The sequence below is a fragment of the Mustela erminea genome, chromosome 5 (genome assembly GCF_009829155.1).
Source record: "Mustela erminea isolate mMusErm1 chromosome 5, mMusErm1.Pri, whole genome shotgun sequence".
Classification (NCBI taxonomy): Eukaryota; Metazoa; Chordata; class Mammalia; order Carnivora; family Mustelidae; genus Mustela; species Mustela erminea.
This window is the reverse complement of record NC_045618.1, coordinates 25,229,867-25,244,731: the sequence shown is the minus strand read 5'-3', so window position 1 is coordinate 25,244,731 and position 14,865 is coordinate 25,229,867.

Here is a 14,865-nt window from a genome sequence, read left to right as displayed (position 1 = left end):
AGTAGGCAGGTCATAGCACTAAACTTGCCTGTTTGAGAATATTTTGATGCCATCCAAGGCAAGAAATTATCCATTTTTATTAGATACCTTGGGCTAATATAACTTAGATATGCAGCTGACTGGTGTCAATACAGTGGAAGGTTTTGGCAATGATCATACACTTGCCTTATGGCCAATGGCAACACTAAAAACAAGCAAAAATACCAATCTATTATTTTTTTACCCTCCAAATGAGTAGGAGTTGACTTTTAGTTACCAAATGCAGCAATCACTGAAGGGTTTTTAGCCATCCGTCCATGTGGAATTTAAGGTATTATGCATGATTAATTATCAAATAATTCAGGCAGACACTGTTTGTAAGGAAAGCATTTAAAGCCTTCCCAGTGACAGATTGTACTGCTAACAAGAAAAAGAGATGCTTTAATACTTCTCAGTCTATAAATGCATTTTCTTTAATAAAAACTTGTGCTATCATATAAATATGTGCTGTTTTACTCTGGGATTCTAGATATGGTCATCCTAAAGCAACAGCTCCTTTCCATCTCACCAGAAAAGGAGGTACATTAAGGTAAACATGAAATGATACAACTGCTCACAGCATTAGAAACACTGACCTTTTCATCTTTTTTTTGTCTATGGGCATATTAAAAATCTACCTCTAGCTTGAAATATCCAGGCTCTTTCAGAATTAATAGGTTTATTAAGAAACAGATTTTTTCTAGAAAGAGCTTTAATTCTACAAATGCAATCGCCTCAATATTATTTTGAAGGAAATTGTTTTTTATAGCCAGTGTTATATAGCTAAGCCCTGCCTCATGAAGAAAGAAGAACAGCCAGAGGATTGATACGGCCTTGGTGCTGGTACTTTGTGAAGTGCAATCTTCGTTTGGGGTGATGTTGTTCCTACACTCCAATTCATTGTGAAAATAAATATACCAAGTGAATTGGGACTCCTCTTAGAAAACCACTAAAAAAAAATTTCTCATTCCACAGAAAATTATTATTTTGGGGTCAGTTATGCAATATAAGTGACCATGATGTGCAATTCCACACAATGGAATGTCATGCTACTATCAGTGATAAGATTATGAAAATAGCCTGGAAAAATGTGACAGAATGTTAAATAACAAAATTAAGAAATAAAACCATATAAACAGTGTTTTCTATCCCGTTTAAAAAATTAAGAAAAATTTTAAAAGCACTAGGAAGAAATAAACCAGATTATTATTTTTTATTTTTCTCTATTCAACAAATGCCTTTACTGAGTAAGTACTACTTTCATGGCAATAAAGGAAAAGACAAAAAAAGGAAGAATGGGTATAAGAGAGGCCTGAGCAAGACTTGGGAAGCCCCGAATGTGGAGAAGGTTGTGCTGCTGATGGCCTGTGAGCCTGGGCTTAGCTCCCTGCACAGTCACCCTTTCCTTCTCAGAAAGAGGAGCAAACAAAGATGATTTCCAGCACAAGGGCATGAAGGGTATTTTTAGACATGTCCACATATTTCCTTTTCTAGGTGTTTATGGGCAGAAACCTAAATTCAAGGTTGGGGACATGAATGGAGGCAGATTTACTCACCTAACAGGCACATCTTTTAAGCAGACTTTGATCACTCTCAAATTATTCTCACTCTATATAGTTTATGAGAGTTTATATGACTCCTGTCATCCCGTCAGCAGTGACCAGCTTTTAGTGCCAGTAAGCAACTCATGCCCAGCTTTTAAGTCCTCCAGTCCTACAACACAGCTGGAGGACACTGCTATTCAGAGGAAAGATGACCCATGATGGGCCATTAGGTGAAAGTAACCCTAAAATCAAAGAGCAGAGGTACTGACTTCTGTGACCACCACTAGTCAAAATGCTATGTCTGGCTCTCACCTCCAGCCTTCCAGCAATGGGATCTGCTTGGCCCACCACCCTAGTTGGTTCTCCCTCCAACCTCCTTCTTTATCTGCTTTGTATTGAAGGCACCCTCTCATCTCAACACTCTGCCAGTTGAGGCAGCAAAGCCTCTTCAGGCCACTTCATGGAAACCTTCTCACCATCTGAAATACTTTCCCAAATGCCGATTGCTTGCTTTTTATGTGTGTGTAACTAACATCCAATTATTTGCCATCAGTTCAGTGGCTGTCTTATAATTATGTTAGATCACAGAGAGAGGAATCACATATGGTCTGTGCAACATTATATCCTCAACTCTTGACATAATGCCTGGCATATAGTAGGTGCTACATAAATGTTGCTGGTTGATTTGTGGACTCATTCTACCTTAATGTCAACCCTTGCAAACATTCTGCTAAGGTATGTTGCTTAGTCCTAGGTTAGAGAGCACGAGTGCATGAATATGTATGTATGTATCTGAGTGTGTAAGTGTACAGGTATAAGTGGGTATGAGGGTATAAATGTGCAATTGTGAGCCTAATTGTGTGTGTATGTGTGGGTCTGAGTCTGAATCTGAGTGCATGTGTGTGAGTGTATATATGGATGTAAGATTGTGAGCAAATTTATGTGTGAATATGTGGGTTTGTTTGTACTCCATCACTGCACATATTTGTTTGAGCATAAGAACAAGGCTTTTAAAGCCATCCAAGACCAGTCAATGTTAATTCTGTTCAAATGCTTCCAAGTTCACATCTTTCTGTATTAAAGATCCATCCCAACACTGTTCCTCAAGTTTTCCAAAATGTGCATTTATTCAAATCTGAATGAAGATTTATATTTGGCTTTGAAAATGACAAGGACTACCAATCTAGTCTCTGAAAATTTCCATCCCTGTCCATAACTATTCTGATTGTTTGTTGCTCTTGTTTGACTCTAGTGAATGTATTAGCCCTGTAAACCTTGCAGGCTAAATGCTAACTGAATTGCTAAACACTGTGGTCTGATCCATTCCCTTCTGAAGATTAGAAGCCAGTGTTCTTCTGCTCTCCACTCTGTGCTTTTATTCAGTTCACTCTGCATTTAATAAGCCTCCGGGTTTGGAGTGTGTGGAGTACAAAAGTGAATAGAGTAGGAAACAGGACTCAAAGAACTTATATCTGCAGTTCAACTCCAGAAATTCCTGCAACCACAGTGTGCTGAGCCCCAGGCTTTATTTTCCAGTAAGTATTCAGAAGTCGTTGTGTTTGTCCTTTGAAGAGTACAACAGCAAGAACAAAAGACTATGGCAGTGCAGTCAAACCAACAGTTACTGCTTCAGCAGGGGTAGATGGTAGCATTTTGTAATTGGGACCCTTGAAAAACAGGATTCTTCTGTTTCATGTTCCTTCAGACATTTCCTCCATGGGTATGTGCTTCAACCTTGACCCTCATTGGCCCCTCATTCCTCTTCCTTCAGACACTGGTGGACTCCACAATTTCCCCACTAGAGACATCTTAATGACAGGTACTCCTATCCCCTTTTCCCCACCAAAACAAACAAACAAACAAACAAAAAACAAAAAACAGTAGGCACCCCATGTTCCAATGAACTCCTCATATTCCCATTATTTGAATTTGTTCCCATCATACTAGGTAGCAAAACCTCTTAAAATTTTCTTCTTGTGGGGCGCCTGGGTGGCTCAGTGGGTTAAAGCCTCTGCCTTTGGCTCAGGTCGTGATCTCAGCGTCCTGGGATCGAGCCCCGCATCGGGCTCTCTGCTCTGTGGGGAGCCTGCTTCCTCCTCTCTCTGCCTGCCTCTCTGCCTACTTGTGATCTCTGTCTGTCAAATAAATAAAATCTTTAAAAAAAAAATTTTTTTTTCTTGTGAGTAGCAACTATATTTTAATTCTGGGAACATTTTTCACTAGTGTCTGTGTTACTTTCCTAAGCCTTGCTTGATTGGAGTTGCTCTCCTTCCATAGCCAGCAACTCCTCCGTATATGACCTTAAGTAACCTGTAGTAGACAAGTGTGGGGGATAATGGATGATACACTTCGGGGCTGCCCACCCCCACCAGCAAGCTTTGGAAAGCTCTCCTGTCAGCCTGGATACCACACAGAGGCCCTCCCTTTAAGAAGTGTGTAAGTCAATTGTGTGCAGAGGAAGGCAAAGAAAGGTAGTTGTCTTTTTTTTAAGATTTTATTTATTTATTTGACAGAGAGAAATCACAAGTAGGCAGAAAGGCAGGCAGAGAGAGAGGAGGAAGCAGGCTCCCTGCCAAGCAGATAAGCCCAACACGGGACTCGATCCCAGGACCCTGAGATCATGACCTGAGCTGAAGGCACAGGCTTAACCACTGAGCAACCCAGGTGCTCCTCCAGGTAGTTGTCTTACTGACACATAACTGTTGATAATAATTTCTGATGATTGTTTCTATTTCCTTGGTGTTAGTTGTGATCTCTCCTTCTTCATTCAGAATTTTACTAATCTGGGCCTTCTCTCTTTTCTTTTGGATTAGTTTGGCCAGTGGTTTATCTGTCTTATTGATTCTTTCAAAAAACCAGCTTCTAGTTTCATTGATGTGTTCAACCGTATCTTTAGTTTCTATCTCATTGGTCTCTCCTCTAATCTTGATGATTTCCCTTCTTGTGTGTGAGGTTGGCTTAATTTGTTGTTGATTCTCCAGTTTCTTAAGGTGTAAAGAAAGCTGGTGTATTTTGGATTTTTTCAATTTTTTTTGAGGGAGGCTTGGATGGCTATGTATTTCCCCCTTAGAACCACCTTTGCCATATCCCATAAGTTTTGGACCCAAGTGTCTTCATTCTCATTGGTTTCCATGAATTGTTTCAGTTCTTCTTTGATTTCCTGGTTGATCCAAACATTCTTAAGCAAGGTGGTCTTTAGCTTCCAAGTATTTGAATTCCTTCCAAACTTTTTCTTGTTCCAGTTTCAAAGCATTGTGGTCTGAGAATATGCAGGGAAAAATCTTTTGGTATCAGTCTTTTGGTATCAGTTGAGCCCTTATTTGTGACCCAGTATGTGGTCTATTCTGGAGAAAGTGCACTTGAGAAGAATGAATATTCTGTTGTTTAAGGTAGAATATTCTGTATATATCTGTGAGGTCCATCTGGTCGAATGTGTCATTCAATGCTCTTGTTTCCTTATTGATTTTATGCTTGGATGATCTGTCTATTACTTAGTTGCTTTGGAACACTAAGTTATGCAGGGTCATTGGGCATGTGCAATTGGTCCAGAACTATCTATGACAAGAGGGGCCAAGTGACCATGTGAGGTGGCCATCATTGAGATAAGGTGGGAGGTTTAGGTGTGTAACAAAAAAAAACCCAAATCTTCATTGACAGAGATTAAGACCTAGTAAACCAAGGTACATTTGAATAACCAGAAAAAGCAGCATCAGCTATGCAGCAAGGTAGAAAGCCTCTAGTGGGAGGTGATAAAGAGCTAGGAGGAGAATTTTGGGGAGTACTGGAGGAGCAGGAGCCCTTGACAGTGGGCAAAGGCAAACAGCAGCCTAAGAAACCAGAGGGTGGTAGGTTTTCATGAACAGCAATTCTCAAAAGATGACTTAGATATGATTAATTTTCAAGTAACTGGGCAGGGAGAGGGTAAAAACAAAGTTGGGCAGATACATTTGTTACTTATTTTTAAGATTTTATTTTATTTTCAAATTTATTTTAAGAGAAAGCAGGGGGAGGGCTGGAGAGAGAGAGAAATCCTCAAGCAGACTCCCCGCTGAGTATGGAGTCTGACCTGGAGCTCCAGCTCACAACCTATGAGACCCCAAACCGAACCAAAATCAAGAGGCTCAACTGTTTGAGCCACCTAGGTTGCCCATATTGACTACTTCGAAATAGCATGTGGCAATAAACTGTCATGAACTTTATGTTTCTAGGCTTATTAATTTTATTATATTTGGCATATTTATTACATTTGTAGTCAAATAGAACTAGAATAATCCAATAAAAAGAGGTGTGCTCCTTTTTATTAAGATTTCTTAAACAGTTTTTAGTTGTGAGCTGAATTTCAGTCAACTTCTCTTTGCACAATTCTAGCAACAATTGTGACTTTCCAAACCGTAGTCTTTAAAAAAAAAAAAAATCAAACAATTATCTATCCCCAAGTGCAATTATCAAAAGTCTTTTGAAGCATAAGGTAGAAAGTTCATCTGATTACAAATGTGACCCACGGAAGGGAGCTTAATATGACAAATTTGTAAAGTCATAGTTCATAAGAATCCTCTACTGGTGAAATCTTTCAGGACAATAACACGGTGTCCATGCATGTTCATATAAAGCAGGCTATCATAGAGGTTACGTTTTTAAATAATTGATACCAAGCCTGATCTTTCTTGTTTGCAAATGGTAATTATCATTGCCATAGATGCTTATAAAAGAAAAGACTGATAGTAGGAAACATTGTGTTATTACCCATTAAAAACTGGTATATACTTCTAAATTCTTCATAAGAAATTAATATACATTGACTATTTTTCCTGAAATGTTTTGAAATGTATATTTATGCAATAGGGGAATCCAGACATCTTGAAAGACCCTCCTATTGAATTAAAATTACAAATAAACTAAGGAAGGAGCTATTTCTATATGCAGCAATAATTTGACAAGTTAAGGCATAATATTCAGCAGCTAAAACCTAAGTGAGAGTTGGAACTGAAAAAGGTAAGCCAATTTGCTTTGAGAGCATCTGACAAACCCAGTGAATTTCAGGTTTGAGTTTCAAGTCTATGATGAAGCAGGAAAGAAAGGTCAGAGCCTGCCTAAACTAGAGACCTGAACTCTCCCATCGCTAGCTGTCACTGTAGGCAGACTAGAAATAAGCCCATCATCCTCAAGGTCTGCAAAGACAATCATCTGGCTTGGTCAAACCTTAGCTCTGAGTGGAATGGAAAAATATTCTCATTGATAATCCATGATCACCAGCCAGCTCTCAGGAGTTTTCAACCTAAATTTTAATTTCTTAGGTGGGCAGGAAAACCTAAAGCTGAGAATTCAGTTTAAAGTAATCTCTATCTGATAGTGCCCTGGTGCTCAGCAGAAGCAGGAAGTTTGACTCTTCCCTGAAGGACCTTTGCAACAAGGCCCCAAAGGATTTCCATAGGAAATGTCTAAGGTAAAATAATAACAAAATTCACAAGGAAGGAGACACCAGGTCAAACTTGTAAAGAGGTCACACATGGGGAACATTAAAAATAGATGAATGGAAGGGCACTGTGTGTCTCAGTCAGTTAAACAGACAATTCTTGATTTCAGCTCAGGTTGTAATCTCAGGGTCATGGGATTGAGCAATTTGATGGGCTCATGCCCAGTGTGGAAGCTTCTTGGGATTCCCTCCCTCTCCTTTTGCCCCTCCCCTTGGTCACTCTCTCTCTCTAAAAAATAAACAAATGAATGTTTAAAAAAATAGATTGCATGGAGCACTGGGTGTGGTGAAGAAACAATGAATGCTGGAACACTGAAAAGAAATAAAATAAAATGAAAATAAATAGATGAGTGCATTTTAAAAAGGCGAAAGACTAAAAATGTGAATGAAGAGCAAGAGATTTTATATATATATATATATATATATATATATATATATATAAAATAAGTAGCTTTGGAAAACAATCAAATAGAACTTCTAGAAGTGAAAAATATGTAAATGAAAAAATAAACATTTTGACATCAGTCTAAAGAATTAGTGACCTGAAAGTTTGAACTAAAGAAATTTAGAATGTAACACAAAAATACAAAGATATGAGAAATGTGAAATAGAGACCAGGATATGAGAAGTTTTAACTTACATAAACAGAAGTCAGCCTGGAAAAAGAGAGGAAATAGGATACAGGCAATATTTGAAATGATAATTTTGAGAATTTTGAGAATTTTCCAGGTTTTATTAAAGATCACAAGCCACAAAATTAAAAAGACCAATAAATCTCACATAGAATACATTCTTAAAATGTCTAAACAGAATATGAAAGAAAAAATGTCTACTCCTAGACAGCAAAACAGTTTTAACATCATGAACATACATCTTTCAAAACATCAAGGAAATAAAAATATTTGCAGTTAAATAACAATTGAACAATTTTGTTACCAATGGACCATAACTAAAGGAGTTTCTAATAGATGGTCTGAGAAACAAAAATTAAAGAGCAAAAGAAGTTTTTTTTTTTTATAATTTTTTATTTTTTATAAACATATATTTTTATCCCCAGGGGTACAGGTCTGTGAATCACCAGGTTTACACACTTCACAGCACTCACCAAAGCACATACCCTCCCCAATGTCCATAATCCCACCCCCTTCTCCCAAACCCCCTCCCCCCAGCAACCCTCAGTTTGTTTTGTGAGATTAAGAGTCACTTATGGTTTGTCTCCCTCCCAATCCCATCTTGTTTCATTTATTCTTCTCCTACCCACGTAAGCCCCCATGTTGCATCACCACTTCCTCATATCAGGGAGATAATATGATAGTTGTCTTTCTCTGCTTGACTTATTTCACTAAGCATGATACGCTCTAGTTCCATCCATGTTGTCGCAAATGGCAAGATTTCATTTCTTTTGATGGCTGCATAGTATTCCATTGTGTATATATACCACATCTTCTTGATCCATTCATCTGTTGATGCACATCTAGGTTCTTTCCATAGTTTGGCTATTGTGGACATTGCTGCTATAAACATTCGGGTGCACATGCCCCTTTGGATCACTACGTTTGTATCTTTAGGGTAAATGCCCAATAGTGCAATTGCTGGGTCATAGGGCAATTCTATTTTCAAAATTTTGAGGAACCTCCATGCTGTTTTCCAGAGTGGCTGCACCAGCTTGCATTCCCAACAACAGTGTAGGAGGGTTCCCCTTTCTCCGCATCCTCGCCAGCATCTGTCATTTCCTGACTTGTTGATTTTAGCCATTCTGACTGGTGTGAGGTGATATCTCATTGTGGTTTTGATTTGTATTTCCCTGATGCCGAGTGATATGGAGCACTTTTTCATGTGTCTGTTGGCCATCTGGATGTCTTCTTTGCAGAAATGTCTGTTCATGTCCTCTGCCCATTTCTGGATTGGATTATTTGTTCTTTGGGTGTTGAGTTTGCTAAGTTCTTTATAGATTCTGGACACTAGTCCTTTATCTGATATGTCGTTTGCAAATATCTTCTCCCATTCTGTCAGTTGTCTTTTGATTTTGTTAACTGTTTCCTTTGCTGTGCAAAAGCTTTTGATCTTGATGAAATCCCAATAGTTCATTTTTGCCCTTGCTTCCCTTGCCTTTGGCGTTGTTCCTAGGAAGATGTTGCTGCGGCTGAGGTCCAAGAGGTTGCTGCCTCATGGATTTTGATGGATTCCTTTCGCACATTGAGGTCCTTCATCCATTTTGAGTCTATTATTGTGTGTGGTGTAAGGAAATGGTCCAATTTCATTTTTCTGCATGTGGCTGTCCAATTTTCCCAACACCATTTATTGAAAAGGCTGTCTTTTTTCCATTGGACATTCTTTCCTGTTTTGTCGAAGATGAGTTGACCATAGAGTTGAGAGTCTATTTCTGGGCTCTCTTCTGTTCCATTGATCTATGTGTCTGTTTTTGTGCCAGTACCATGCTGTCTTGATGATGACAGCTTTGTAATAGAGCTTGAAGTCCTGAATTGTGATGCCACCAATGTTGGCTTTCTTTTTCAATATCCCTTTGGCTATTCGAGGTCTTTTCTGGTTCCATATAAATTTTAGCATTATTTGTTCCATTTCTTTGAAAAAGATGGATGCTACTTTGATAGGAATTGCATTAAATGTGTAGATTGCTTTAGGTAGCATAGACATTTTCACAATATTTATTCTTCCAATCCAGGAGCATGGAACATTTTTCCATTTCTTTGTGTCTTCCTCAAATTCTTTCATGAGTACTTTATAGTTTTCTGAGTATAGATTCTTGCCTCTTTGGTTAGGTTTATTCCTAGGTATCTTATGGTTTGGGGTGCAATTGTAAATGGGATTGACTCTTTAATTTCTCTTTCTTCTGTCTTGTTGTTGGTGTAGAGAAATGCAACTGATTTCTGTGCATTGATTTTATATCCTGACACTTTACTGAATTCCTGTACAAGTTCTAGCAGTTTTGGAGTGGAGTCTTTTGGGTTTTCCACATATAGTATCATATCATCTGCGAAGAGTGATAATTTGACTTCTTCTTTGCCGATTTGGATGCCTTTACTTTCCTTTTGTTGTCTGATTGCTGAGGCTAGGACCTCTAGTACTATGTTGAATAGCAGTGGTGATAATGGACATCCCTGCCGTGTTCCTGACCTTAGCGGAAAAGCTTTCAGTTTTTCTCCATTGAGAATGATATTTGTGGTGGGTTTTTCATAGATGGCTTTGATGATATTGACGTATGTGCCCTCTATCCCTACACTTTGAAGAGTTTTGATCAGGAAGGGATGCTGTACTCTGTCAAATGCTTTTTCAGCATCTATTGAGAGTATCATATGGTTCTTGTTCTTTCTTTTATTGATGTGTTGTATCACATTGACTGATTTGTGGATGTTGAACCAACCTTGCAGCCCTGGAATAAATCCCACTTGGTCGTGGTGAATAATCCTTTTAATGTACTGTTGAATCCTATTGGCTAGTATTTTGTTGAGTATTTTCACATCTGTGTTCATCAAGGATATTGGTCTATAGCTCTCTTTTTTGATGGGATCCTTGTCTGGTTTGGGGATCAAAATGATGCTGGCCTCATAAAATGAGTTTGGAAGTTTTCCTTCCATTTCTATTTTTTGGAAAAGTTTCAGGAGAATAGGAATTAGTTCTTCTTTATATGTTTGGTAGAATTCCCCCGGGAAGCCATCTGGCCCTGGGCTTTTGTTTGTTTGGAGATTTTTAATGACTGTTTCAATCTCCTTACTGGTTATGGGTCTGTTCAGGCTTTCTATTTCTTCCTGGTTCAGTTGTGGTAGTTTATATGTTTCTAGGAATGCATCCATTTCTTCCAGATTGTCAAATTTATTGGCGTAGAGTTGCTCATAGTATGTTCTTATAATAGTTTGTATTTCTTTGGTGTTGTGATTTCTCCTCTTTCGTTCATGATTTTATTTATTTGGGTCCTTTCTCTTTTCTTTTTGATAAGTCGGGCCAGGGGTTTATCAATTTTATTAATTCTTTCAAAGAACCAGCTCCTAGTTTCGTTGATTTGTTCTATTGTTTTTTTGGTTTCTATTTCATTGATTTCTGCTCTGATCTTTATGATTTCTCTTCTCCTGCTGGGCTTAGGGTTTCTTTCTTGTTCTTTCTCCAGCTCCTTTAGGTGTAGGGTTAGGTTGTGTACCTGAGACCTTTCTTGTTTCTTGAGAAAGGCTTGTACCGCTATATATTTTCCTCTCAGGACTGCCTTTGTTGTGTCCCACAGATTTTGAACCGTTGTATTTTCATTATCATTTGTTTCCATGATTTTTTTCAATTCTTCTTTAATTTCCCGGTTGACCCATTCATTCTTTAGAAGGATGCTGTTTAGTCTCCATGTATTTGGGTTCTTTCCAAACTTCCTTTTGTGGTTGAGTTCAGAGCATTGTGGTCTGAAAATATGCAGGGAATGATCCCAATCTTTTGATACGGTTGAGTCCTGATTTAGGACCGAGGATGTGATCTATTCTGGAGAATGTTCCATGTGCACTAGAGAAGAATGTGTATTCTGTTGCTTTGGGATGAAATGTTCTGAATATATCTGTGATGTCCATCTGGTCCAGTGTGTCGTTTAAGGCCTTTATTTCCTTGCTGATCTTTTGCTTGGATGATCTGTCCATTTCAGTGAGGGGAGTGTTAAAGTCCCCTACTATTATTGTATTATTGTTGATGTGTTTCTTTGATTTTGGTATTAATTGGTTTATATAGTTGGCTGCTCCCACGTTGGGGGCATAGATATTTAAAATTGTTAAATCTTCTTGTTGGACAGACCCTTTGAGTATGATATAGTGTCCTTCTTCATCTCTTATTATAGTCTTTGGCTTAAAATCTAATTGATCTGATATAAGGATTGCCACTCCTGCTTTCTTCTGATGTCCATTAGCATGGTAAATTCTTTTCCACCCCCTCACTTTAAATCTGGAGGTGTCTTCGGGCTTAAAATGAGTTTCTTGGAGGCAACATATAGATGGGTTTTGTTTTTTTATCCATTCTGATACCCTGTGTCTTTTGACAGGGGCATTTAGCCCATTAACATTCAGGGTAACTATTGAGAGATATGAATTTAGTGCCATTGTATTGCCTGTAAGGTGACTGTTACTGTATATGGTCTCTGTTCCTTTCTGATCTACCACTTGTAGGCTCTCTCTTTGCTTAGAGGACCCCTTTCAATATTTCCTGTAGAGCTGGTTTGGTGTTTGCAAATTCTTTCAGTTTTTGTTTGTCCTGGAAGCTTTTAATCTCTCCTTCTATTTTCAATGATAGCCTAGCTGGATATAGTATTCTTGGCTGCATGTTTTTCTCATTTAGTGCTCTGAAAATATCATGCCAGCTCTTTCTGGCCTGCCAGGTCTCTGTGGATAAGTCAGCTGCCAATCTAATATTTTTACCATTGTATGTTACAGACTTCTTTTCCCGGGCTGCTTTCAGGTTTATATAGTTGTAAATTTTACTATTAGGTGATGGGGTGTGGGCCTATTCTTATTGATTTTGAGGGACGTTCTCTGCACCTCCTGAATTTTGATGCTCGTTCCCTTTGCCATATTGGGGAAATTCTCCCCAATAATTCTCTCCAGTATACCTTCTGCTGCCCTCTCTCTTTCTTCTTCTTCTGGAATCCCAATTATTCTAATGTTGTTTCATCTTATGGTGTCAATTATCTCTCGAATTCTCCCCTCGTGGCCCAGTAGCTGTTTGTCCCTCTTTTGCTCAGCTTCTTTATTCTCTGTCATTTGGTCTTCTATATCACTAATTCTTTCTTCTGCCTCATTTATCCTAGCAGTGAGAGCCTCCATTTTTTATTGTACCTCATTAATAGCTTTTTTTATTTCAACTTGGTTAGATTTTAGTTCTTTTATTTCTCCAGAAAGGGCTTTTATCTCTCGAGAGGGTTTCTCTAATATCTTCCATGCCTTTTTCGAGCCCAGCTAGAACCTTGAGAATTGTCATTCTGAACTCTAGATCTGACATATTACCAATGTCTGTATTGATTAGGTCCCTAACCTTCGGTACTGCCTCTTGTTCTTTTTTTGTGTTGAATTTTTCCATCTTGTCATTTTGTCCAGATAAGAGTATATGAAGGAGCAAGTAAAATACTAAAAGGGTGGCAACAACCCCAGGAAAATATGCTTTAACCAAATTAGAAGAGATCTCAAATCGTGAGGGGGGAGAAAGGGGATAGAAAGAGGTTCAAAAAGGAAGAAAGAAAAAAAAGAAAAGAAAAGAATTTAAAAAAGAAAACAAATAAGAAAAATATAAAAAAGAAAATATATATATATATATATTAGATAAACTAGTTAAAAAACGTTTAAAAAGAAAAAGGTAAAAGTTAAAAAAAAATTTAACCAGAAGGCGAGAAAAAAAAACAAAAAATGAAAAAGAAAACAATTAAATTAACTGCAAGACTAAAAAAACATCACAGGGAAAAAGCCATGAGTTCCGTGCTTTGCTTTCTCCTCTTCTGGAATTCGGCTGCTCTCCTTGGTATTGAAACCGCACGCCTTGGTAGGTGAACTTGGTCTCGGCTGGATTTCTTGTTGATCTTCTGGGGGAGGGGCCTGTTGTAGTGATTCTCAAGTGTCTTTGCCCCAGGCGGAATTGCACCGCCCTTACCAGGGGCCGGGGTGAGTAATCTGCTAGGGTTTGCTTTCAGGAGCTTTTGTTCCCTGAGCGCTTTCCGGGAATACAAATGGCAGCCTCCTGGTCTCCGGCCCAGAGAAGCCGAGAGCCCAGGGCCCCACTCCTCAGTGCGCCCTCAGAGAACAGCGCCCAGTTACTCCCGTCTGCCTGACCTCCGGCCGCGCTCCAAGCTCAGCGAGCCTGCGACAGGTTCAAGGTAACACCGAGCTGTGAGCTTACTGTCGGCTCTGTCTCTGTAGCCGGCTTTCCAGTTCCAATACCCGCAAGCTCTGCGACACTCAGACACCCCCAATCCTTCTGTGACCCTGCGGGACCTGAGGCCACGCTGAACCCGCGTGGGCTTCGCCCCGGTTTAGCCTCTGGAGCGATGTCCCTCAGCGGAACAGACTTTTAAAAGTCCTGATTTTGTGCTCCGTTGCTCCGCCACTTGCCGGGAGCCGGCCCCTCCCCCCGGAATCTATCTTTCCGTCGCTTTGGATTCACTTCTCCGCTGGTCCTACCTTTCAGAAAGTGGTTGTTTTTCTGTTTCCAGAATTGCTGTTATTCTTCTCTTCGATCTGCCGATGGATTTTCAGGTGTTTGCAATCTTTAGATAAGCTATCTAGCTGATCTCCGGCTAGCTGAAGTATTCTCAGCCTGCTACTTCTCCGCCATCTTGACTCCTCCCGCAAAAGAAGTTTTAAATGTCACCAAATATAAATAAGTACCAATTTGCAAAACAATAATAATGTCTTGTAAAGTTTGAAAACTCAAAGATAAAAGGTAGGATTATAATAGGTAACAGGGGTGACTGGATGGCTCAGTCATTTAAGTGTCCGACTCTTGATTTTGGTTCAGGTCATGAGATCAAATCCCTAGTCAGGCTATTCAATGAATGTGGAGCCTGATTAAGATTTTCTCTTTCTCCATCTTCCTCTGTCTATCCCCCCACTCCCACTCTCTTTCTCTTTAAAATAGTAGTAATAAGAATTAAAAATAAAATAAAATAGGTGACAAAGCAATCATAGCATGTAAATCAGAAAGTGGGCTGTTGCACTCTGTTCTTCATAACAAGACCTGCCCTCAGGAGAAACCAGTTAACCAGAACCTAACCTGCTGGGGTTTTTTAAAATCTACTTACTTCAGTACAGGATATACCCAACTCCAGCCCACTCCAGCCATCCTGTCCTACTTCAAAGAGAGGGA